Raw genomic sequence first — 25,548 nt, forward strand, 5'->3', positions numbered from 1 at the left:
ATAAAGTATATATCAACATAATTAATACTTGCTTAAAGGTGCGTGAAATGTTCTACAGCACAGCATTATCTGATCTATCTTGCCTTTATAAAAGTACAAGTTATTCTATTGCTTAGAGCTACTTTTTTTTCCAGTTTGTCCTTTTTTTTTTTATTTCAAATGTTACTTCCTGGTTGGAAATCATGACACCACACTAGGGATTTTTATAACTGTTACCTAGCAACCATGTAGTACACTGGGCCAAAACTCCTCTAGTGTACAGAGAAATTATGATTTGACAAATAAAATGATGATAAAACATGTTTATTTAGTTCAATTAAGTTTTAAACTTGCCATTTCCTGTTAATTTCAACATATTTTTCAACTTTTCTTCACAAAATTGCTTCATGATTGGTGTAAAACTATAATTTATGTTTACATCATGTGTTATCCCACCAAATTAAGTAGAAATTTTAGAATCATCAAAATCTGTCACATGCAAAAAAAAAAACAAAAAAAAACAACAAAAAAACAATGTATATGTACAATGAGTGGGGTGACCTCTCCACAGATCTGACTTGTAACATGGCCTGGCAAGCAGATGACTGACTATCCCCCAGAGAAGTGCACCTTTAAGGGTCCTATATTATATTAAAACTTAAGAAATTTGGTAGAGTTTTTAAGTTTTCCTCATTACAACACTATGGGAGTTGTATTTTCATTTTTGTTTGTGTTGCTATGTTCGATAATCTTTCATATTTAGGCAGCCCCTCCTTCTCCAGAGCTGAAAACACTTCGTTCTACCTAGTGATGTCATAAGGTGCTGGCTATTTCAATCAATTCAGGCCCCAAACTGACACTTGCCTAAGTATTGTCTCCTTATTTTTAGTCTCATTTAAACTGCATATTTATATAATACAACTTCAGGAAGAAAAATAAAGCTATTGTCACTTATTTCGTAAATTTATGTAGAAGTAGGGCAAGGTAACATTAGCAAATTGCGCTACCGACTGCCATACTTTCCACCTCTCTTGGACTTTTCAGAACTGGTCCGATCACTGAGTTCCAAAGAAGCTCAAATAGATTTTAATAAGATATGACTGCTGAGTGAATAGCAGTTTCTACCAAGGATTTATACAAGCGGTGAGTCCATTTTGAACAGCTAAAGTTGTTATGCATGGTGAGTTATTGCTGTGACAGGACTCAAAGACAGAGGCACGCAGTGTTCAATGTGTTACTAAACTTTCACTGATGACTTCATGGGTCTTATTCACTCAGTAACATCTCCTTATGGTTAAAAGAAACCGGGGGAACAGGGACTTCATCAAGGCTAGAGGCAGAACTCGGATCACACGAGGAACGCATTAATAACATGTTTAGAAGAAGGGGAAAATAAAACTCAGTGGTGGTCGGTTTTTGATTCTAGCTCCAACGGGTTCATTGTTTTGTTGTGTCCTTGGGCAAGAGACGTCATCCACCTTGCCAATGTGCGAGCTAGCAGAGATAAAGTACATTTTTTTCATATGTAAAATTGTACATTCTTGATTTTACGCCAACTTGAGTCATTTTTTATTTTAATCTAATATTTATTTAACCAGGAAAACACACATTAATAATAAGTGTGAACTTGGCGATGCAGCAAGTATAGTTCCCCAAGGCTTAACAAAAGATATTCTGTTGCTCATCAATACCTAGTCTCATCTGATCTCTGAAGCTAAGCAAGATTGGACCGGGTTAGTACAATACATAAATGGGAGACTGCTGTAAACTGCTGTTGTGTCCTTAGGCAAAACGTTTCATCTACCTTACCGCTTAGATTGGCAGCCGCACTTCTATGAGTCTACACCACGACAGTTATAGCTATAATAATTACACTGTAAAGCGGTTGGGTGTCTGGAAAGGTGCTACATAAATCCAATGCGGTTTTCCTGAATAATGATAAAATATATTGTGATCTCTAGGCTCAAAAAATAGGATATAAGTTTGTCTTTGTCTTGTATAATAGCCAATATCCATCCATCAATATTCATCCATTTTCTTCAATTTATCCATGGTCGATTTGCGGGGGCAGCAGTCTAAGCAGGGACTCCCAGCCTTCCCTCACCCCAGACACTTCCTTCAGCTCCCAGATAATTCGAGACACATTGCCTATAGCCAGGGGTGTCCAAACCTTTCTTATTAAGGACCACATATAAAAACACGGACGAAGCTATGGGCCGATTGTGGGCCAAACGCTGGTCGCGAATACATTGAATACTTCAAATTATTATTACAAGTTAGACTGAACCACTAGACCTTTATTCATGCTTACACATTAAATATTTGATATGGGCTTGTTAAAGTAGATTTTCAGAAATGTGCAGTAAAAAGTACTGTTTAAAGTAATTTGGGCCAAGAAAAATTTATCTGAGGGCCGCATTTGGTCCCCGGGCCACAGTTTGGGCATGCCTGCTATAGGCCTATGTGGTTATTTTTTTAAACAACCATTCCCAAAAATAAATTCCATCATATTTAAACTACTTTTTTACATCTTTACTTTTCTTCTTCATCAAAATAAATGAAAACGACAGCTGCGTTGCCGTGTAAATGTTTCTTATTATCTGTGGACTGGTCTGTATTAGCTCGGTGGAGGAAGTGGTGCTTGCGGCTAACTTCTCGTGTCACATTGTTAGCAGTTAGCGGTTGTCTGCTAGCATACATGTAGCCCGAATGTGTCTTCTGCAGTAGCTGTGGTGACTCACTCTATTGTGTGGGCTCTCAGTCGTTAAAAGGAGGATTCTGGGAGTTGAGAACAAAGCATAAAGTGGCTATGGAGAACCGCAGCTAACAGTCCTGACGTATTAAGTGGACCCGTCTGTGTGAACGCTCCTCAGGGACTTATGCGGTAATGAAAGGCAGACTGCAGGGCCAGAGCGGGCGGAGGGGTGGCGTGACAACCTGCTAATAACTTTTTAACCGTTACAGTCACTTGAAATGAGAAAAGAGTGTGCGGTTTGGACATATTGCTAGGCTGGGGTATCTCAAAATAGCATTGGTGGTGGGTGGCGATCTCGCTTCACGGCAAGAAGATCCTTGGTTCAATTCCCTCGGCTGTGTGGAGTTTGCAGGTTTTACTCTGTGTCTGGGCGGGTTTCCTCTGGACACTATGGTTTGTCCCATCAACCCCAAACCTGCACCATAGATCAAATATTCCAGCTAAAGTTGTCGGATCAAGACAAGGTCAAGATCTGGAGATGGGTCCTCAAGCACCAACGTCTAGAGCAGTACACGCTTGAGGACCCATCCCCAGATCTTGAGCTTGTCTTGGTCGCTTGAGGATGTGAATCTATGGCAAATATTTAACAAAAGTACAATGCAACCAAACAAAGTTATAATTTGGAAAAGGGTGTGTTCCTATTTTTCCAGGGTTGAGCCTAGTTTTTCCTGATGTAGACTTGGTTTGGTCCTGTTCTAGTCCTGGTTTAGTTTAGGTTTAGTTCCAGGTTTAGTCTAGTCTCAATTTTGTTGTCATGTAGTGCAGTGTTCCAGGTCTAGAATTTTGGGTAAATATTCTGAATTCCAGCCATTTGAACTACTTTACACCGATTTCTAAGTTGCCCTTTATGTCCAAAGTTTTAGAGAAGGTTGTGTATGATCAGCTGCAGGCCTATCCCAGTTCTAATGAAATTAGTGAAAAATTCCAACCTGGTTTTAAATCACAGCACAGTACCAAAACTGCCCTCTTAAGAGTTTTTAATGACCTGCTTTTAACAGTGGACTCAGGACAGTCTGCTGTTTCTTTTAGACTTATCGGCAGCCTTTGACACGGTGGACCACAGCATTCTTTTAGCCCGCTTAGAGTCATGTGTGGGCATGAAGGGTACAGTTCTCAGATAGTTCCAATCATATTTGTCTAATAGGAGCTTTTCTGTTAACTTAGGATCATATTCTTCTTCTGTGTCACCCTTAAATTATGGTGTACCCCAGGGTTCTACATTAGCGCCTGCTCTTTTGCTTTATATATGCTTCCCCTGGGTGCTGTTTTTAAAAAACACAAAGTGTCTTTTCATTGTTTTGCAGATGACATTCAAATTTATCTGCCTATGACGGTGGCCGATAGTCAGACCACAATTAAAACACTGCAGGACTGTCTCAGTGATGTACAAAATTGGATGAGCAGTAACTTTTTAAACTTAAACCAAAGTAAAACTGAGATTGTGGTTTTTGGTCAAACCGAGCTACTCACTGGACATGTCAGTGTGATTGGGCCACTGTCTTCCTTCTGTCGTCCTTCAGTGAGGAATCTAGGAGTGATTGTGGACTCCATGCTCAAACTCAACAAACATATCAGCTCAGTTATAAGAACTAGCTTTTGTCAGCTCCGGATTCTGGCTAAACTTAAGCCTTACTTGCCTCTGGCTGATTCTGAAAAAGCTATAAATGCTTTTGTCACATCGTGCCTGGATTACTGTAACTCTTTGTATGTAGGTCTGGACCAGGGCTCTATACAGCGTCTGCAGACTGTTCAAAATGCTGCAGCTCGGCTTCGGACCAAAGCTAAGTGATGGGAGCACATTATGCCTGTTCTGTGCACTTTACATTGGCTCCCTATTGCTTTTCAGGTGAAATTCAAAGTGTTACTGATGTCTTTAAATGTCTTAACTTCATTGACTACAGATGGAAATTTGCATTTTGCTAAATCTGGTGCAGCCATCTTTTTAATGTATCTGCACACTGTCCTTCAAATAAATAAATACAAATAAATGGGCCCAGCCTATCTTAGGGAGCTGCTGCAGCCTTATACTCCAACCAGAGCTCTGAGGTCAGCTGACCAGCTTCTGCTTGCTGTGCCTAAAGCTAGGCTCAAAACTTGGGGTGACAGGGCCTTTTCTGTGGCAGCGCCCAAATTGTGGAACAGTCTCCTTTTGTCTGTCCGATTATTTGAGTCTCTTACTCAGTTTAAGTCTCGGCTCAAACCTTATCTTTTCTCCCTGGCTTTTAATACTGTCTAGATAGAATGTCTTGGTACTTGCACTGTTATTGTATTTTATGCTCTTTTGTATAATATAACTATACCTCATTGTGTTTTATGTGTTTAGTTGTTTTATGTGAAGCACTTTGGTCAGCTGAGGTTGTTTTTAAATGTGCTATATAAATAAACTTGAATTGAATTGAATTTAGCACTTATATTTTGTCGAATGCTACTCTTTTTCGCTACCAAAAGTGAGAGGAAGGCTGAAGTGAAAGCAGAAATTGCCATTCAGCAGTGACAAATAATAGGCCTGTAGAGATTTCTGTTAATAGTCTAAACTAACCTCTCTCAAAGCAAATGGTTACCAGACAGGAACTTTTCAGCCAGATGGTAGAAGGCCAGTCCTTGTAAAGTTTTATAATGAGTTTTACATTGTCTTGACACTTTTGAAAACTAAGTCAGTGCTGATAGACAAGAATACAAGAGAAGAGTGCTTAAGTGTAATTTATTTGAGTTTAATTTGTGTTTATTCTAGTTTTTAAAAAAGGCTTACCATCTTAAAAATGTGAAAAACAGTTCATTTTAAACGGTTTGCAGTGGCCCAAAGTTATTCCTCACTTACCTTATTCCAAGCATCCTAAGGCAAACAGTGAATAGTATGCTTACAGTGTACTTCCTGACAATAAATGTTTTATAATTAGACACAGACAGCACACAGTGGACTTATTTTGACCTCAAGAGCTGCTTATACAATACATCTGTACTGGGATAAGACATTTTGCTCAAATACATGGGGAAAAATCAGGTACCGGGCTTTTTAGAAGCAGTGGTGGAAGGTAATGAAGTAAAAGTAATAGAGTACTGTACTTTACTTTAATAGATTTAAAGATTTAAAGAGGATACTTTTTACTTGAGAGCAGATATTTGTACTTTCTACTCCACTACATTTTACTTGGCTGAAAAGTAAAAAAAAAAGAAAAAAAAAAGGACTTTAACATTTCTGAGAGGAAAGTGTGACACCTGCTTGTCTCCAAATAGATGTTACTTTATACATCTACAGGGAGACAAGCAGGTGAAGTTACAGGTCAGATCTCTGGAAATGCAAGCCCTTTCACAGTATGTTTTTTCAAGGCAATAAAACACCTGTAATTGATTAATAATGTATTTTATGTCATACTGTGGAATATGCAGGCAAAGTAATAACATCTTCATAGAGAGCGGAAAAGTTACACAGTGCACCTTTAAAGCACTTCTCAGATAAAATTGCAACATTGTAGTAAGTGAAAATACAAAACCTAGAAGAGCCTGAAAAGCCATATATGACAGCTGTGCACCACATTTACTGCAGCGCCCTCTCCTGTTAGATTAAAGGTAATGTTGCACACAGGAGTTTGCACAAAGCTTCATGTTGTTTTCCTTTTGTTTGGTATTTGGTCTGAAGAAAGAAAATAAAATTAAAAATGGCAAATATTGTATTATCAATGTTTTTGCCACTATTATGGTCTTGGATATTGCACTTATCTAGTAACAGGTTCAAATGATGAAACAGAAATAAAATAAGTATCTTGAGAAGAAAAAATATTAGTTTATGTAATAGTCAAAATATTTACTGTGTGGATTAAAGGTGCAATGTGTAACTTTTTGGATGGAAGTCCACCACCTGCTTGTCTGTTATTGCTTTGCCTGAAATATTCCACAGCATGGCATTTCAACAGCAGGGCAATAGAAATGCCTGCAACTGAATGAATGCAAGATCGAAACATGTACACAAATCAATGTTATTTTTACTATTCTGTGAGATATTCAAGGCAATAACATCACCGTGGAGACAAGCAAGTGTGGACCCACCACCAACAAAGTTACATAGTGCATCTTTAATCTTTTTGTTTTGAGATAAAGGCATTTATTTAGTTAAACTCCACACATTATTTTGATGTTTAAATTATTGTTGGTTTAAATTACACCCTCCTCTTCCTCTGCCTTTGCCTTGTGTGTTCATAACCACTAAGTTTACACATGTGTAAAGTGAAGCCGTGACCACACAGCCTGCTGCCGTCTGCTCCTCCGACAGCCAGGGCAGATCAAACACACATGCATATGCTCCCAATTAGACCCAGTCCTCAAGTTTCACCATAAAAACTTCAATAACCATGAGCGTGCGTTACGTCAGGCTAGCCCAGTGTTTGTGAAGATGTGTACACAGCCGGCTAAGGGGCAGAGTGTTGTGGTAAAAGTGGTGCACCGGATTATGTGGTGATGTGGTTGTGGATATAAGGAGTTTTTTTTCCTATACTGACCCCATCTGAAGCATACAGAGAGGGGCCCACCCACAACCAGGAAGTCAGCAAACGCCCAGGGGTGCTCTCACACCTGTTTCATATTTAAACCCAGGCTGTGGGTCTTGTTTGTGTATGTTTTTGGGTTGAGTGGCTTGATGACTTTCAGTTGATGTGGTGTTGATCTTTTTCTATTCTTAGTAAATGGGTAATTAATGTCCAAAGGAAAATAAACATAGAATGAAATACTAGGGGTACAACATGTGCTATACGCGGGCCGCACAATATGTCACAATCGAAACAAAATCATCAAGTTGTATTTTTTACCTAAATTGATATTAACTTTTGTAACATTAATCCTGTCTTCAAGTTCCGATAGTTAACTTGTTTTCCTTTAGTCAGAGAACTTATTAGTAAGATGTATTTACCTTGACATGCTCTAAGTGCGAGCCACTGGTCACCGGTCTGGGTGGTGACATGTCATAAATCACCTGTTGTTACCTGATGGACTCTGACTGAACCTCTTGCCGCCCGATGAAGAAACCCTGGGACAATTCTCCAAGAACTGTTACGTATGTTTTATATGATTTTTGCAGCATAATGTTAGATGTAAGAAATGTTTATTATGCGATTATTAGCATGTATGCTGATTTCTGCGCTAATTGCTAACAATAATAGTCTATATAAAACAGTACGTTTGGTCAGGTTTTCTAACAAGGCTCTGGTATTACTCATTTAGTGTGTGGTTGTCAGTTGCCAAAACAGCCCTGGCTTTAGTTTGTGATGTTTTTTGGTCAATGGTAAGGTTGAACATACATTAGAGCAGGAGTGTCCAAACTATGGGCCAGGGGCCAAATGCGGGCCTCAGGCCCCTGATGAATGGGCTCAACTGATCATAGCCAGAAGTTTTTACTACAAAATCTACCACTATTACTTCAATAATTACATTCCATTGTGGAAAAATAGTGGAAAATTACACAGGAGCTCTGTGAAATCTGTGCAAAATGCACCAATGTGAATGACTCACTGTATCGACACCAGCCTGTCTCTGCTTCAATATGTGGTCGTCTGTGAAAATGGTCTGGATACCCCTGTATTAGAGCTATTGTATGGAACAGTACATGCAGCAGTTCTATTTACAAACACTAGAAGACTCATGACAACAAAAATCATCATTTTAACAATATTCATTTAGCCTCCCCCATCTGTATCTGTCGTAACGGGTGACTGTCCCCAGTTAAGGGGCAAAACACACTGTCAGACACTGTGTTTACCTGCGTAAGCTCAGAAAACCACTAGTGCCACAAACTGTGGCACTGGCTCTGTGTTTTTCAGTGAGAAAGATTATCAAACTTGAGTGTGTGCATACAGCCTCTTAACAGGTCTATAGTGTAAATAACTAACTTAATAGACCATCTGTGCAGGCTGACCACAGCAGGTTTAAAAGCATCAGTAAACTTCTGAACCTGGGCTCCTTCAAACTGTAACTGCCCTAGCAGTACATGGTGCTGATGGTAATTGTACTAAAACAAATGCATGTTTTCTATGTATTTTAAATGGGATACGTACCTAAGCTCGCATCAAGTACATTTTTTTTACTTTCAGACAAAAGGTGTGCATCTATAAGAAATACTGAAAAATTATAGTGAACCTTATGAAATAATTTATCTCTGTGTAATACTTTTCTTTAGCTACAGAGGGAGCTGTTTAGGTAGTCTGAAATCAGTGTCCCTTGTTTGTATCTTCATGTGACGTGGGAGCCATGCGGCAGTCATTGATGAGAAGAATAAATCTATTTTTAATTTCACATTTTAATTGTATTCCATTTTAAAATCCAAGTTGTAGTTCCATGAATAAATGAAAAACAGTACAAACTCCAAACACAACTGAAGTAATACAATCCAAACAGAGCTGTGATTGTTTATACTTTGCATATTTTTATGTTTGATTCAACCGATTACAAAACAAGAACATTATGTTACAACACATTTTAAAAAAAAGACATCTTAAGTCACACACAATATATTGCCAAGCAACAGCTTTTATTCATTTTAAAGAAGGCGTACTATGCTTTTTTCTTATTATTTAGTATTAAACTATAAAATGAACATTAATCATTGATGTGCTGTTCAATAGAACACATGAATCAATCACAACAGTATATCAATGATGAGGGAACACGATAAAACATGGCTTATAGCTCATTAAAGTCTATATTATATAGAATCCAAATCCAGTTTATTTATAAAGCACTATTAAAAACAACACTGTTGACTAAAGATAAAACATAACAGTGTAATACAGTGAAAAATCTATACATACAACAATAGTAAAAAAAAAAAAAAAAAAAAAAAAACTTAATTAAGATTAGATGTAATTTAAAAGCAAGAAGTGAATGAGCTTGCCTGATGTGAATGGACAACCCATTCCATCCTGGACCAGCAACAGAAAATGCTCCTCCTGGACAGAGGAGCCAAGAGCAGAGCCTGGTCAGCTGATCTGAAAGAGTGCTTTGGAGAGAATGCAGGTCAGCGAGGTCCTGGGAGGCAAATATGTGACCTTTAAAATTTCTGGTGGAAGGTCTGCGACCTGTTTGTCTCCAATGCTATTGCTTTGCAATGTCCCACAGTTTGGCATTAAAGATCCATGTACATTGCAGCCATTTGATTTTCATTTTGAAATGGTAAATCCAAAATTGGAAAACGGCTGTTTCCCGTTTCCCAATCTCAAAACAAAATAGAAAATCGGAAAACAATCTGTCATTTGTTTTGGGTTTAAAACCAAAATTGGAAAGCGAAAATTGAGTTCCTGTGGTGAAGTTGTTTAGAAATTGAATATTTGTTTTGCTCCATGTTTTCCTCGTGGAGCAGCGCTCAAATCCCTGTGCCAAGTGCCTCACAGAGGCAGAGCTGCGAGATGAGGGGGATCTGGGCATGAGATTGTGACTATGCCGTCTCTCTATGGCCCTGTTACCCCTATTTGTAACTGAGCAGTCAGAGGCAGTGGGGATCACTGCTCAAGGCTGTTAGACAGAATACTGCACTGCCTCTCTGACTTAGTAGGACTGAGTAGTGCCCTCATCAGGTACACTGAGGCAGACTCACTGAGGAGAGCAGCCGAGTTTCCCGGACTGAATCTGCTGGAGGATCCCGCTGCTGCTTGTCACGGGCAACGGGACTTTGAGTAAAGTGGACTCAACGCCACAATGGGATTTGTGTGAATGTTTATTTAATTACTACTGTTGCAAGTGTATACAACTCACTTTTGGCACTGTGTGTAACTGCTCCTGTCCAACACGAAAGTAGCTTCCAATCAAACATACACGGCAGGAGGAGTTGCCTGCACCCGACCCCAGACTGCAGAAAATTATGAGTTTCACTGGGCACTTGCCACAGACTTTTTATGGCCACTACAGGAGGAAAACATGGGCAAAAGGCAAATACAATTTTGGCTTACAATTAATCCAAATACACTTCATGTCTATAGCACATTTTACAAACAAAGCCGTCTCCAAAGTGCTGCACAGAGACCTTAAAAAGAAAACAGCAAAAGGTAAAATTGCTAAAAATTTCATCATACTAGTCCTAAAACAATAAAACCAGTATAAAATTTAAATAAAATCAAAAAATAGCAGTAAATATGTAAAATAAATAAAAATTAATAAAGCCAGAGAAGAAAAGTGGGTCTTAAGACGAGACATAAAACACTCCACTGTCAGGGCTGTTCAGGGAGGCCACAGAGAAGGCCCTGTCCCTCCTGGTTTTAGGTCTTGTCTTAGGCACCATGAGCTGGAGCTGGCCCTCAGACCTCAAAGCTCATGCAGTGTAAATTTGAATGAGGTCCGAGATCTACTGTGCGCCAGTCCATACAAAGCTTTTAAAACAAACAGTAAAATCTTAACATCAACTCTAAAACTAAATGGAAGCCAGCCAACTCTAAAATAGGCGTAATGTGCTCTCGTTTATTAAAATAACAACTCCTTTTTCAATTTCTATTTTGGTTTTAAAGCCAAAATAAATAACAGACTGATTCTATTTCATTTTGAGATTGGGAAACAGGATTGTGGATTTCTCATTTCCAAACGAAAATCAAATGGCTGCGATGTTCATGGACCATTAAACCTATCTATTTCCTATTCATCTATAAGTAGGTGCTGCCTCCAAGCCGCAGGTCAGATGTGTAAAGGTAACCCCGCTCATAGTATGAATGCATGTTTTTCGAGGTAATACAAGAGGTTTAATGCCATACTGTGGAACATTACAGGCAAAAAAAAACAAAACACATCTCCATGGAAACAAGCAGGTGCAGGTCCCCCACTAGAAAAGTTAGATATTGTGCGCTGTTAAATCATGAAACCATACATGTCTTTTCCTCTGGGGTCAAAGGTTTCTCTTTTATCTCTTTAATTTCATTGTCATGTTTCAAGCTCTTCTCTACAAACTTCTTCACTCTGTTTCAAGTTTCTTTTTGAGCTCTTCCATCTCTTGGTCATGTTTTGTCTGCAGCATTTCCAATAATTCTCTTTCCGTTTTCTGATTTTCCTCTAGGAGCCTCAAGAAGTGTATGTTTATCCAATGCCTCTTCTTGCTTTTTCTTCAGTTGAGTTTTTTCGGCCTTTATGATTTGCATTTGTTCTTCTAAAATTTTATTTTTTAACTCATTGGCTTCTATTTGATGCTTGATGCACAGCTCCTGTCTCTTCTCTGTTGGCTGCTCCTTCTAATTTTAAGATACAATTCATCCTTTTCATCTTTTTGTTTCTTTTTTAACTGCATTATTTTATTTTTTTCTTTTGTCTTGAATTTAGATTTCACTTCCTCTTCATTTTCCTTTAATTGTTTCTCGTGATTTTTCTTTAGCCTGCGTAATTTGTCCTTGTTTATTTTCTTCTGAGACAAAAGTAGAATCATCATGTCTCCTACTTCACCTTCATGCTGCTGTTGAAGACCTTTCACTTCCTCTGTATGTTGGTCTTGTAAGGTTTGTATTTCGGCCTCTTTATTGTCTTTGAACTCATTGAATTCTTCTGCTTTTCCACGTGCTTCCTCTTCAAATGTTCTCTGTAATTCCTCAACTTCTCTTTGGTGCTTCTCCTCCAATTTCTGTCTTTCTTTTTTCTCCTCCTCTTGTCTAACCTGGTCTTCCTCCTCTTTTAATTAGATCCTTTTTACGTTGTTCATTGTACTCATCTTCAAGTGTTTTCATTTTTTGTTCCTCTTCCTGCCGTCTCTTTTCCTCTTCCTGATTTCGCTTTATCCACAAGATTTGTCTTTCATTTTCTATGTGCTCTCTTTCTTGTTCCATTTGTTTTCTAGTCTCCTGTAACTTTCGATCAATGGTTTCTTTGGACTCTTCTCCTGACTTAATTTTTTCTTCCAAATCCTTACATTTTTCTTCCCATTGCAGACGCTGCTGTTCCTCTTCTGCCTTTCTCTTTCTATCGTCTGCTTCTCTGTGTTCCTTCTCTTTCTTTCTCAGCTCCTGCTGTTCTTTAATCTTCTCCTCCTTTTCTTTGAGTTGTTGTTCTCTCTGTCTTCTTTCTATTTCAGTTTTATTTTTTTGTTTTTCTAATTCTTCTTTCATTTGTTCCACTTCCTGTTTGTGCTTCCTCTCCAACTGCTCCCTCTCTCTCTTCATCTCCTCTTCTTTCTCCTTCATAATTCTCTCCATCTCTTTCCTAATGGATGCCTCGGCTTCTTGGAGCATTTTGTTGGTGTAGCAGCCTCCTCCATTCTCCTTCACCATGTTGTCGATCTTCTGCAGTAGCTCTTTCACTTGAGTGTGGTCCTTTTCCCTGTTATTAAACACATGGTACCTGTTCCCACAGTCAGAAATCTACTTTTTAAAGGAATCATCACATTTCTTTCCAATAAAGTCTTCAATGGAAATATTATCAGTTTCCAAATCGTCTCCATGAGTCAGAAGGATGATAGTAAACATCTGTGCATTTTTACCAAATCCACTTTTGATATGCTCTAATGTCTCTTTCTCTTCCTTTGTGAATCGTCCGATATGAATCACCAACAAAAAGACGTGTGGTCCAGGAGCCAAAAGGCTGACACACCTCAGCAAAAATGGATAACACCTTTATTTTGTTAAATGAATGTAGCGCTCTGAGGACCAGTATAGACTACATCTACTAGTTTTGTTAGAGAAAATAGATTGGAATGACTTGCCAAGATTAAAGGACAATGAACATTTAAGCGTATTTGTGTAAAGTGCTTTGAAAATAAAAGTACAACAAAATTAAATTAAATCCCAAAATAAAAAATATAATTATGGTTGGAGTTAAGTTCGATTGGATGTTTTTAATTTTAGTTACAACTAGTGTAAAGTGTTTGAGTCTCATCTGGATCCAGTCTGAGTTCAGTCAAAGTTCTTCTGCCGAGGATATTTAGGGCTGGCCACATCGAAGATCACTTTAAAAACAATCGATACAAAGGGTGCAGAAAGGAAACATTCTGCTCCAGTTCTTATGGTAAATGGTTACATTTTTCTATAGCGCTTTTCTAACTTCAAGGCACTCAAAGCGCTTTACAACAAGGAACCACTCACCCATTCACACACCAGTGTACGCAGACACTGAGGGCAAGGTGGGTTAAGTGTCTTGCCAAAGGACACAACGAAAGTATTCATCTGTGTGCGTTAGAATCGCACCGCCAACCTATGGATCAGTGGATCTGACCGCTCAACCAATGATGTTTATGTCGAGAGCGGGACTTATGAGAGCAATGGGATTTATCATTCAAATGTTAACTGAATCAAAATGAACGAATATGTACCTTTAAGTACTCTGAAAGCTAAGCTAAAATACCAAATTACCATGTAGTTTTTTTTTTAGCAGTAACCCACAGTATGGCATCAAAACAAACACATTTAAAAAAAAATAAAATACATTGAGGAATATGAATTTGTTAAATGATCATGCTCCCCATGAATTATTCATCATCCATTTTTAAACTTGTTGGCTTTTAACAACCGACTGAGGTGAATAAGAGGTAACGATTAAGGAGGCAAGATATTCTTTGGAGGACTTGTCCATTAAGGACGAGTGCTAATGAGAACTGCAGTGAGCACCAACACCCTCATTTGTTGTTGCAGGTTCAAGGTCATGGCACCTGCGCACCACCAGTACTGTTTTGTGGCTTGCACCCATATCACATTAGTGCGGTATCATCCACCGAGGGTACGTTTGGGGGAGGTTTAAGACCCAAGGGTCACAATCATTTACAAAGTTAAAGACACACAGGTAAGGGTCTGAATTGAAGAGATCACAGATGTGAAAAAATGATTAAAAACATTTAAAAACTTTTCAAATTTAAATGAAAATTCTTGTACGTGGCTAAAGTAAAAGTTAACCAAGACAAATTTTGAAAAATATATTTATTATAAGAAAATTTTAAGCAAAAGTTAAAAAAGGTCGAAGATTCAAATTTTATTACAAAAAAAGCTAAAAGTTGAATTACTAGCTAAAATAGGACTAAGAATTAAAAAGTAGCAGTTTAAAATTACCAACGAAAACAAAATAAGGTAGCTGGGGCCTCCAGTGGTGAGCAGACTGAGAGTGTGCCCAGGGTTGCTCCCACATACTCACCTCAGTGGACAGAGCAGAGAACACAGCAAATGAAAAGTGCAAAAACTTTGCAGTGCACTAAATCACATGCAAAGGTGGGGGAACCTCACCAACGTGCCTGGCCCCACCACCAGGAGGCACCCAGCATTGCTGAAACAAGACAAAAAGGTTAATTGTATGACCGACCCAGTTGGTTAAAACCTGCTTGCAAGGCTAAACAAAAATAAAATAAACAAAACCAAAATCGCAGCAAAATGAAGTAAGGCAAAACACACCATGGTAAAACATACCAAGGCAAAACACACCAAGGCAAAACTAGCAGACCAAAATAAAATAAAAACAAAGCCTAAACCGCAGGTTTAACCTGCAAGAGCAGAATCTGTTAAAGAGGCTCAACTTTATTTATTACATTTTTTTATAGCAACCAAACTCACCACCTTTTAATGACAATCAGGAACTAAACCAGCTCTGCTCGAAGAAATAAAATTTACTTCACAATTTGCTCAAATATTTTGTGACAGTTTTGACCTGTGCCCACCTCTGTAGCAGATCTACAGTTTGACTCCCACAGACCAACAGCAGAACAGGACCACTAATGGAAATACATTGACATTTAAATTAACTCTTACAATTTTGCCATTTGTAAAGAACCTTTTTTTTTTACCTTGCAATTAACCCAAAAAGTAAAGCACATCAGCTTACAGTGCAGCAGCAGCAAAGAGACTGCCATATTGGGAGCAGTCGGCTTAAGTATAGGAGGGCGGGATCAAGGGTGGAGCTCAAAGGGGTGTTTTCATGGGAAGGGGAAAACAGACAACCCCGCCACATTAGTTTCAAGCTAACAGTGAACATATTGTACACTCACCAGGAGTTCTCAATTCTTTTCTGGTTCACAGGCGTTTGTCAAAATGTAAGGTCTGTTTACAATTAAATATTAGTAATCATAAACTAGAATAGTTTATATTATCTGAAGATTTTCTCACTTACTCACTTTGCTCAGTACCATCACAGTGCACTTGAAGTGAGGTAAGACAAGTTTACCCTTTTGGACAATGTTGGTTTTGCATCTTAGATTACATGATACATACACAGGCCCATTAGGTGATAAATATGTACCTTGTGCATAAAATGTCTTTGCATTTTGAGTGGAATATTTGACGTTGATGACATAGGTAGATTTATTCTATTTTAGAACTCACCGCTTTTTCCTGTTTTTTGTACTTTTCTTCTCAACGTTTTTCCACAAACTGGCACTTAACTGATGTAAGTACATGATAAATATTCACCACATTGTACAATCCCATCAAACCAAGTAAGAATTAGAAAAACATGAGAACCTGTCACATGCACTTTAAACATGTACTGGCACAGATCCCCAGCTATCTCTAAATCCAAATAAATGTACTCAGACAGACTGGATGTCATTAGAGTTAGCCATATTTCATGTTTTATCTCCTGCCTTCTGCTTGGTTTGACTGGAGAGGGAAACATGTATAATTTGTGACAGTACATTATTGTGTTGTTTGTACATTTGGAGCAGGAGGAGAGTGCAAAGTGAGTCTAGCCCTGGGCGTCTGAGAGGAGACATGTGGTCCCCATTTAGACGGATTAAAACTGTCAAACGCATCAGGCAGAGCTAATGATGCTGTTAGCACAACACTGCAGGGATGGACCAGAGAGCACTGCAAAAAACTGAAAACGCAAGAATTTAAATCACTTCCATTTTGATACTGATTTTGCGTAGTTTTAAAGGTGCATTGTGTGACTTTTTCTTCTTGTCTATACGGAGATAGACAACATTAATGCCATATGATGGAACATTCCCGGCAATCTTCAGTGAGACAAGGAGGATGGAGACCCAGAAAAGTTGCATAGTACACCATGTTAAGATTTATTTAGTTAAGAATCATAATTATTAACTTTAATTGTATTTATTTTTGCTGTGATGGTAAATCTAAGAATAACTATCATGCTAATATGCACTTCCTGATTATCAGACAGTACATATATCATTAGATGCAGACAGTAAGTACACAGCAGACTTATTTTGACCTCCAGAGCTGCTTATACAATATATTTGTTCTGGGGCAAGACACAATTTGCTCAAATAAATCACTTTTGTTACTCTATTTTGACAGGAAAAATGTCCAAAATACTGCACCTTGAAGCATTTCCAGGAATCTTGACCAACTAAAATAAATAAATCTACAACAAAAATAAGATTATTCAGTTTTGTTTTTGCAGTGCGAGGGGAGCGATGGAGAGATGGTGCACAGATTGAAATGAATGGGTCCAGACATAAAAGCAGAGCCCAGAGACAGTCTGAGGGGATAACAACATTAGAGCACTTTAATCATATTTTAGCTAAATTTTCATCAATAATTCATGTTTTATTGTTTATTTTTCGAGTAGCTTGGGGTCTGTATGTTATCGTTTGCTCCTTCTTTTGTTAGCCTGTTTTATTTACTGAGACATTTGGCTGTCATGGTTCAATATTATGAGATAAAGTCTGAAAAAGGGACGGTAGGTGGAGTTTAGTTGTTTCTCTCTCATGGTTCAATATCAGAGTGAGAGAAGAGACTTTTTGAGTATTAAATATACGTAATTGCTTATTTAACATTTTTTTTGTTCATTGTAAACTGTAATATTGATCGAAAATGACTTAAAGGGCAAATATTATGTTATTTTCTGATTTTTACTATAATGTTTCCTCCTCATAAACAGACCTGGAGTTGTGTTTTGTTTCATTCACACACGTTTAACACACAAACCCTGCAGATTTAGGATGAGTTCTTCCCTCAAACAGAAGACGTACAAAAATACAGGCAGTGCTCCATTGTATTTTCAGATCTGGAATTGCCAATCTCTACTGAACTAAAGGTAAAACTTAGTTGTTAACTTGAAAACTACCACTTCATGACATCACAAAGTGGAACAGAGCATTTTGAGCTTTGGAGATGTAGACAGACTAATAATAAAGGATTACTGAAACGTGTGAATGAAACAAAACACAACTCTAAGTATGTTTTTCATTATAACATGGCTAAAAGGTCACAAGAGTAAATTTTGCATAATATAGGACCTTTAGAAATAAACATGTCCCTGCACTTCCTGTTCAAAACTACCAAACTGTATACATTACATCGTTGACCCACAAGCAAGTACAGAGCAGTGGGGCGGAGTTAAGGGGGTAACCTTCAATACAGGATTATTCAAACAAGCATGAATCAATTAAAATACATCTTTGAGTAAGGTAATGATGACGAAACACGGTTATAACCATATCACTGTATAAAGACGTGGACTAAGTGAGTGTGACGTCACCCATAGCGTTCGATTCCAGTCAAATGAAGCTCATCGAGGCTAGGAATTATTGGAGCAAGTATCATAGTAACCAAAGAGCCAATCCGAAGCATGGATATTGAAGGTAATGCTCCTCCCGTTTAGCAGGGAGTGGGTGCATATAAATACAGTCTAATGTTATAACGTTAAAAGTTCAAAGTCAGTTTTACATAACATTTGTCTCCTTTAAAGCAGCTGTTTATCTGGGGACATGAGCTGCAGAGTGTGCAGTCTGACCTGAGTCCTGTCTCATGGATGGCTGCACTCGTATCTAAACATCTCCACTGCCCCACAGCTCTGCCGCTCTCACCCCCCTGTCACCCCTCCACCTCTCTCCCTCTCTCTCTCTCCCCACAGGCCTTGCTCTGACACGGTCTCTCTCGCCCTGGGCATTGACTGTTTACATATATTTTGCGGATGATTTGTCTTCAAATGGACAGCTCACCACACACTTCTCCAGCCTTCTCTCTTGCCCCTCTTTTACTCTCTCTCCTCCTCCTCTCTTTCTCACTACTTGTTTCTTTCTCCATCTCGTATGCCTTCTACAAAAGAGATGCTCTGTTCCACCTTGTGATATCATGAAGTGGTAGTTTTCATGTTAACACTTACCTTTAAATTATCCAAATGATTCTAGTGAAGGTGTATGGAGTTTAAAAACACAGTGAAGCACTTCCTGTATCACCACATGACATCACAAGGTGGAACAGAGTGTTTTCAGTTTGAGAAAAGAAAACATCTTAAATATGCAGGATTTGTGTGTTTAAAATGTGTGAATGAAACAAAACACAACTCCAGGTCTGTTTGTGATGAAAAAAAAACTTTATAACATAGAGAAGATAGTGTAATATGAGCCCTTTAATTTATAAATGCTTTTATTAATATGTGAAAATTGAGTGTTGTTGCATAGAGACGGGAGATGTTTGGGAAAGGCCTCACCTCTCCTTCTCCTTTCTCTCCCTCCAGTCTACCTTTCTCTACCTCTCTCTTTCCCCCCTTTCTACCATTCCCCACTTTTATTTTTCCTCCCTGTCCTTCTCCCTTTCTCTTTCTCTATCCATCCTCAACTCCCTTTCTCATCTCTGGGCCTTTCCAAACTTATCGCCACATCCCTCCGTGCCCTGGTCTCCCTTCAATCTGCATCAGGCTCTTCCCTCTCTCCCTTCTCTGCCCTCATCCCTCCCTCACCTCTTCCTCTCTCTTCCAAGGGGTACGTGGTATCCTCGTCAATCTGGAGTGGGCAGATTTCAGGTTTAATCTCCGCTCTTCTGTTGTGATGTGTGAGGCTTTTAAACCGTTCAAATTCAGCCTCAGGGCCGTGTGCAGCCTCAGGTCAAACTGTCAGGAGGAAGGAAGTAAACACAGAGATGGACACTGGCTACGTCTTTAGCACTACTAGACAAATAGACAGACAGACAGACAGACAGACAGGTTTTGAGTGCTACAACATTCACACTGCTGAAGCTGATTCCGTTTTGTTTTTAAGAGAAATGTGTTGCCATCTGCAAATAATAATAATGCTCAACCTCAAATCAGCAGACCTAAACCACTGTAAATAAAAAGTGGATTTGGGGCTTATGGAAAACTGAATTTTGCCCAGTTAAGTTCCATGCTTCCTGGGGCCTGGTGAAAAGGTCGGTGCATGAGATCATGTTCGATCGTGGAAGCTCTCCGGTCTGTGGTCTTGTTTACCTTTATTCAACACCAAGCAGTCAGAGGTGGTAAGCTCACTGGAGGCGGCTCAGCGGGACCACGGAATACCCTCCTCGGTTTCTGTGCGCTCGCTGTGGGAGAGCTGGGCTTTAGTGACAGTTACCCTCTAAGAGCGACCCATGACCTGGGCTGCTGCTGTTGCCATATCCTGGTGGACGTTGGGACTTTGAGCAATGCATGCAGCCAGTTTGCATATGATTGTTGTACGGGATACTGCTGCGTAATTTTACAATACAGGGCAAGTTTAAAAGCTGTTTTGAAAATATACCAAATTTAAGAAATGTTGCAAAAAAGCTAATTAAAAATTATAATGTGAAAATCTTATGCTGTAAACTTCCAAATAATGGTATAAACATTTCATTTCATATTTGTCTGAGACTTAAACAGCTAAAAGAATTAAAGAGACATTTAAGCACATTTCGTCCCTATCAGACTTTGCCTGTAAATATCAGGTTCAAAATCCATCCATCATCAAATGTGCCTTGACAAATGAGAAATACCAGAGCCACGGCTCAAATGTCTCCTTTGCAGTAATGTGTCTGTATTGGGCAGATGTGTCACATCACAGAGGATTTTAAGGTTTAAAGTTCTGCATTATTACTGAGGAAGAAAAGGTTCAAAACAATATTACTGACCTTTATTTAACCAGGATAGTCCTGCTCAGATTAAGAATGTCTTTTTCAGGGGAGTCGTGGCGTCAGAGTGGTAGGGGAAACCTAAGCAGGCACAGGGAGAACCTGTGAACATGTGTCACTCCCTGGATTTGCTCCAAAATCCAAACTTTGACGTTCACACAAGACCAGCTGTTTGATCTGGACCATGGTCTGTAAAAGCATTCACACCTGGACCAAACTAAACAAAAAAGGCTTGATTAAGTGCAAGGGCCAAAGGACCATAATTGTGGCTAACAGGAGAAGCTTCAATCCCATGTGAGCAGAGAAACAAAATTCAGATAAAATCCTAAATTATGAAACTTAACTTCATCAAAAAACATGCTGTATTTTATTTCATTCACATGCTAGCCAGTCTCACAACTTCAGTGCTAGCATGTATTGTTTTTAGCTAAATTTAGTGCAAGTAATTTACAATCTCACTGTGTAATATACTTTGATTATATTTTTATTGGTAGGCAACTGTTAGGCCTTCATGCCCAGAGCAGTCTGTCTATTAAAGGCACTGAACCAGATTTTTCCGATTTTTCTCGATCTTAAAAAAGTGAAAACAGAACTAGTCCATTTTAAATGGGTTGCAGTGGTCCAAACGTATTCCTCACTTACCTAAAGCATTCCTAGCATCATAAGTATTCACCATGATGAGTTTATAAGCACTTTTCATTATTCTTATAGTTAAGCCAGAGTTTTGCCATGACTTTAATGCGAACAAACATTAGCATGCTAAATTTGCACTTTCTGATTTTTGGAGGATAAACCGCTTTATAATTACATACAGGCAGCAAAGACAGCATTTGTATTGTAAAAGATGCTTATACAATATATCTGTATTAGGGCAAAACAAGTTTTACTCAACATGGGGAAAAAAAATCAGGTACAGCCACTTAAACGTAATGATACAAATGTTAATAAAAGATTAATCAATAAGGGGAACTTTACAGTTTGTGTTGGTTTTTTTTTGTTGTTTTTTTTTTTTTTTAATTAGAATCAGAATCAGAATCAGAATCAGAAGACTTTTATTGCCATAGTCTGTGAACACAGTTCACAAACTAGGAACTTGATACGGTGAAAAAGTGCAACATAAACACACTGAATAAATACAAATACAAATAAGAGCATGCACAAAGTTAAAAAGATATGCTTAAAAAAATCAAATGAAATACTTAAAGGGAAAAAATATGTACAATAGCAGCATCAGAACAACAGTGCAAAGTGGCTTATTAAAGTGACCGGTGTTATAAAGTGTCCAGTTTAGTGCAGATATTATAGAGTGTTCATGAGACAAACAGCAGAGGGGAAGAAACTGTTCTTATGGCGAGAGGTTCTGGTCCCAATGGGCCGTAGCCTCCTGCCAGAGGGAAGTGGCTCAAATAGTCCATGTCCAGGGTGAGAGGTGTCAGCTGCTATACGGCCTGCTCGCCCCCGAGTCCTGGAGACGTACAGGTCCTGTATAGATGGAAGGCTGCAGCCAATCACCTTCTCAGCAGAGCGCACAATGCGCTGCAGTCTCTGTCTGTCCCTGGCAGTGGCCCCAGCGAACCACACAGTGATGGAGGAGGTGAGGATGGACTCAATGATGGAAGTGTAAAACTGCACCATCATCTGGACTGGCAGCTTGCGTTTCCTCAGCTGCCGCAGGTGGAACATCCTCTGCTGGGCTTTCTTGATGAGGGAGCTGATGGTCGGCTCCCACTTGAGATCCTGGGTGATGCAGGTGCCCAGGAAGCGGAAAGAGTCCACAGTGGTGATGGGGGAGTCCGTCAGGGTGAGGGGAGGCAGGGGGGCTGTGACTTTCCTGAAGTCCACGATCATCTCCACTGTCTTCTGGGCGTTGAGCTCCAGGTTGTTGCTGCTGCACCAGGACACCAGCCGGTCCACCTCCCTCCTGTAGGCAGACTCATCGCTGTCCGAGATGAGTCCGATGAGGGTGGTGTCATCCGCAAACTTAACCAGTTTGACGGAGTCGTGGCTGGAGGTGCAGCAGTTGGTGTACAGGGAGAAGAGCAGGGGAGAAAGTACACAGCCCTGTGGAGATCCTGTGCTGATAGTCCGAGTGTCCGAGACATTCTTCCCCAGCCGCACGCGCTGTCTCCTGTCCGTCAGGAAGTCAGTGATCCACCTGCAGGTGGAGTCAGGCACGTTGAGCTGAGCGAGCTTGTCCTGGAGCAGAGCAGGGAGGATGGTGTTGAATGCAGAGCTGAAGTCCACAAACAGGATCCTGGCGTAGGTTCCCGGGGAGTCCAGATGCTGGAGGATGAAGTGAAGGGCCAGGTTAATGGCGTCGTCCACAGACCGATTGGCTCTGTAGGCAAACTGCAGAGGGTCCAGGAGGGGGGAGGTGAAGGACTTGAGGTGGTGCAGGACCAGGCGCTCAAATGACTTCATGACTACAGACGTCAGCGCCACAGGTCTGTAGTCATTAAGTCCAGTGATCCTGGGCTTCTTGGGGACGGGGACAATGGTGGACAGCTTGAAGCATTACTGCCAATGTCTGTAATTCCTCAGCCATCCAGGTGTGATCAATATTAAAAGAAAAAACATGAAATCTGTTAACTTTTTGCCCAGTTGACTGATTTCTTTTACTATTGCTGCTATTCTTGATGTGTTTCTTCAAGTCAAGTGAAGAAGTTTCTGCTGACAACTTTCAGACTCTTCCAACTGAGCTACTGTCATCCCTATGAGATGGTTTTGCTTTGCCTGGAGTGTTCCGCAGTATGATATTCAACTTATCTGTCTACAGAGACAAGGAGGTGGTGACACCAGGTCAAGTTACAGGTCAGATCTATGAAGAAATGACCCTATTCACAATGCATGTTTTTCAAAATATATTTCGGACTGTAAAACACCTTGAATCCATGCAAGAACAATACCTTTGATACTGTGGAACATTCCAGGTCAGCAATAGCATCTCTACAGAGACAAGCAAGTGCAGACCTCCAGTCAAAGAACATTTTTAAAAATTACTTTTTAAAATATTTTGTGCTCTGTAATAGGAAGTATAAATGTATTTAGTTATAGAATGATGTATACCTGCATTTACATGTATTTTGTATTCTGAGACATGTTCCAATCAGAGTACTGTATTCTAAATACTTGGAATACTTTTACACCGAGTTGCACTTAAACTATGGTGTAAAAACGCAACAGGGGATTAAAAACAGCTTTTATGTTTTTGTCGTTTGTTGTGCATTTCCTATCACTGAATACAGAAGGAAAAATCACACATGCATTCACATTTACAGCTGTTTACAATTTTTTTTCACTTGGTTTGGGCAGTTTGAAGCCCAAATTGTCTGATCAAGTACTGTAATGTATTCCTTTGATTTTAGGAAAGTAGCTTCATTCTGAATACCACCAAATGAAAGAGTAACTGAGCTGGAATACAGTTGCTTAAAATTAGTATTCTGAATACGTGCCTTCAGTTACTTGTTTTGGTTCTCAACCCACTTGTCCATAAACACAATGACCTTCTCACTCTGGGTTGCCAGATCTTACGACTATAACGTCTATTTGCAGTAAACCCAGAAGTGCTCTCTGATATGATGTGTCCTACAAGATCCTGACATCACGTCCACATCCTAAAAAATCTATTTTCTGGTGCGATATTAATTCAGATGTCTTAGCGCTTTATGGGAAATGAAACTGTTATAAGTGCTGTGCTGGATGTACAACACAGGGCTCACGCTGCATAAAAGTGCGTTCTGGGTAATTAAGCACTGATGGAGCTACGCCACCTGTTGAAGGTAATGGATACTTTGAGATTCAGAGATTTTGTCTTTACATCTGCATCTACAAACATATGCAGCCATTTATACAAATCACCACAGGTGATGCTAAATTAACCACACACTGGAAGTGGAAGTAAACAAATCAGAAAAACTAGCTCCCCCACAATGTAGACAAACACTCGGGTAGACACACTAGGGGGACAGGTATAGAGTTAACAGGCACCTATTACAAGAAGAACATGGACATTATAAGTTGATATCTACATAGGGTGACCACCTGTATAGGGCGGCAACTAACCATTATTTTAGTAGTCGACCAGTCAGCTGATTAATTCTATTGTGCACTGAGACTTTTTAAACACATTTTTTACCAAATAAAGGTTGAAATATGGAGACTGAAGGCTTCTAAATAAAGAATATTTATGAATAAAAGGTACTAACATTTAGTTTTTATTCAGTGGTGGATCATAACTAAGTAAAACTAGTCTGTGCTTTATTTGAGTATACTTAAAAGTGGATACTTTTTCTTCACTACATGTATCAGTATTTTTTATTAAACTACATTTTTTACCTGGATTGACTGATTGACCTGCTGAAAAGGCAGAAGAATCTATTTTCGTAGTTTGAGCACACAAAAAGATACAAATAAAAACATTTAGAAAAAAAACTATTGAGTCAATTGTTTCTGTTAAACAAAATTCAGCACAAATCTGTATAAAATGTCTACATTTGAAGACTTCATAAGACATTAAAATATGCTCGAAACACTTTTAGGTTTACTCTTTAAGTACACAGGTACTTTAATACTTTTACTTAAGTAGATTTTTTGATGAGATACTTTTACTTTTACTTGAGCTTTTTTTTTTACCCCACTATCTGTACTTTTACTTAAGTAACACAATTGAGTACTTCTTCCACCATTTGAGTTAATGCGCTGTCTTTGTTATAAAAATGTCTTTTTGCATGTGGTTTATGGTCCAAATGACAATTAGGGCTGTTAAAATACAACTAAGATCATTTTTTTATATCGACTAGTCACGACACCTGACCCTATTTTGGTTGTCCTGCACAGCCATTTCAACCCCAGTCCCTCAACCCATTCATTTACAATGTCCCACTTTTTCATTGCCAAATGTATAAAAAGTGAAATGTACAAAGGCTACATGAACTGTTGTTTTCAAGAAATCATGACCTTTTGGGTGTACAGGCCTTCAGGGTTGTAACATATATGTTGGCATCTTTTGCTTTTCCAATCTCTCTCTCTCTCTCTCTCTCTCTCTCTCTCTCATTATGGGTGATTAAAACTGAAACTCATATG

At 39.1% G+C, this 25,548-nt stretch overlaps 1 pseudogene; it reads right to left on the reverse strand.

Annotated features, from left to right (window-relative positions):
- Positions 1–11,928: 11,928 nt before the first annotated feature.
- LOC117376185 (GTPase IMAP family member 4-like) lies at positions 11,929–15,509 on the reverse strand (annotated as a pseudogene).
- Positions 15,510–25,548: the final 10,039 nt, after the last annotated feature.

The sequence above is a fragment of the Periophthalmus magnuspinnatus genome, chromosome 9 (assembly GCF_009829125.3).
Source record: "Periophthalmus magnuspinnatus isolate fPerMag1 chromosome 9, fPerMag1.2.pri, whole genome shotgun sequence".
NCBI classification, from domain to species: domain Eukaryota; kingdom Metazoa; phylum Chordata; class Actinopteri; order Gobiiformes; family Gobiidae; genus Periophthalmus; species Periophthalmus magnuspinnatus.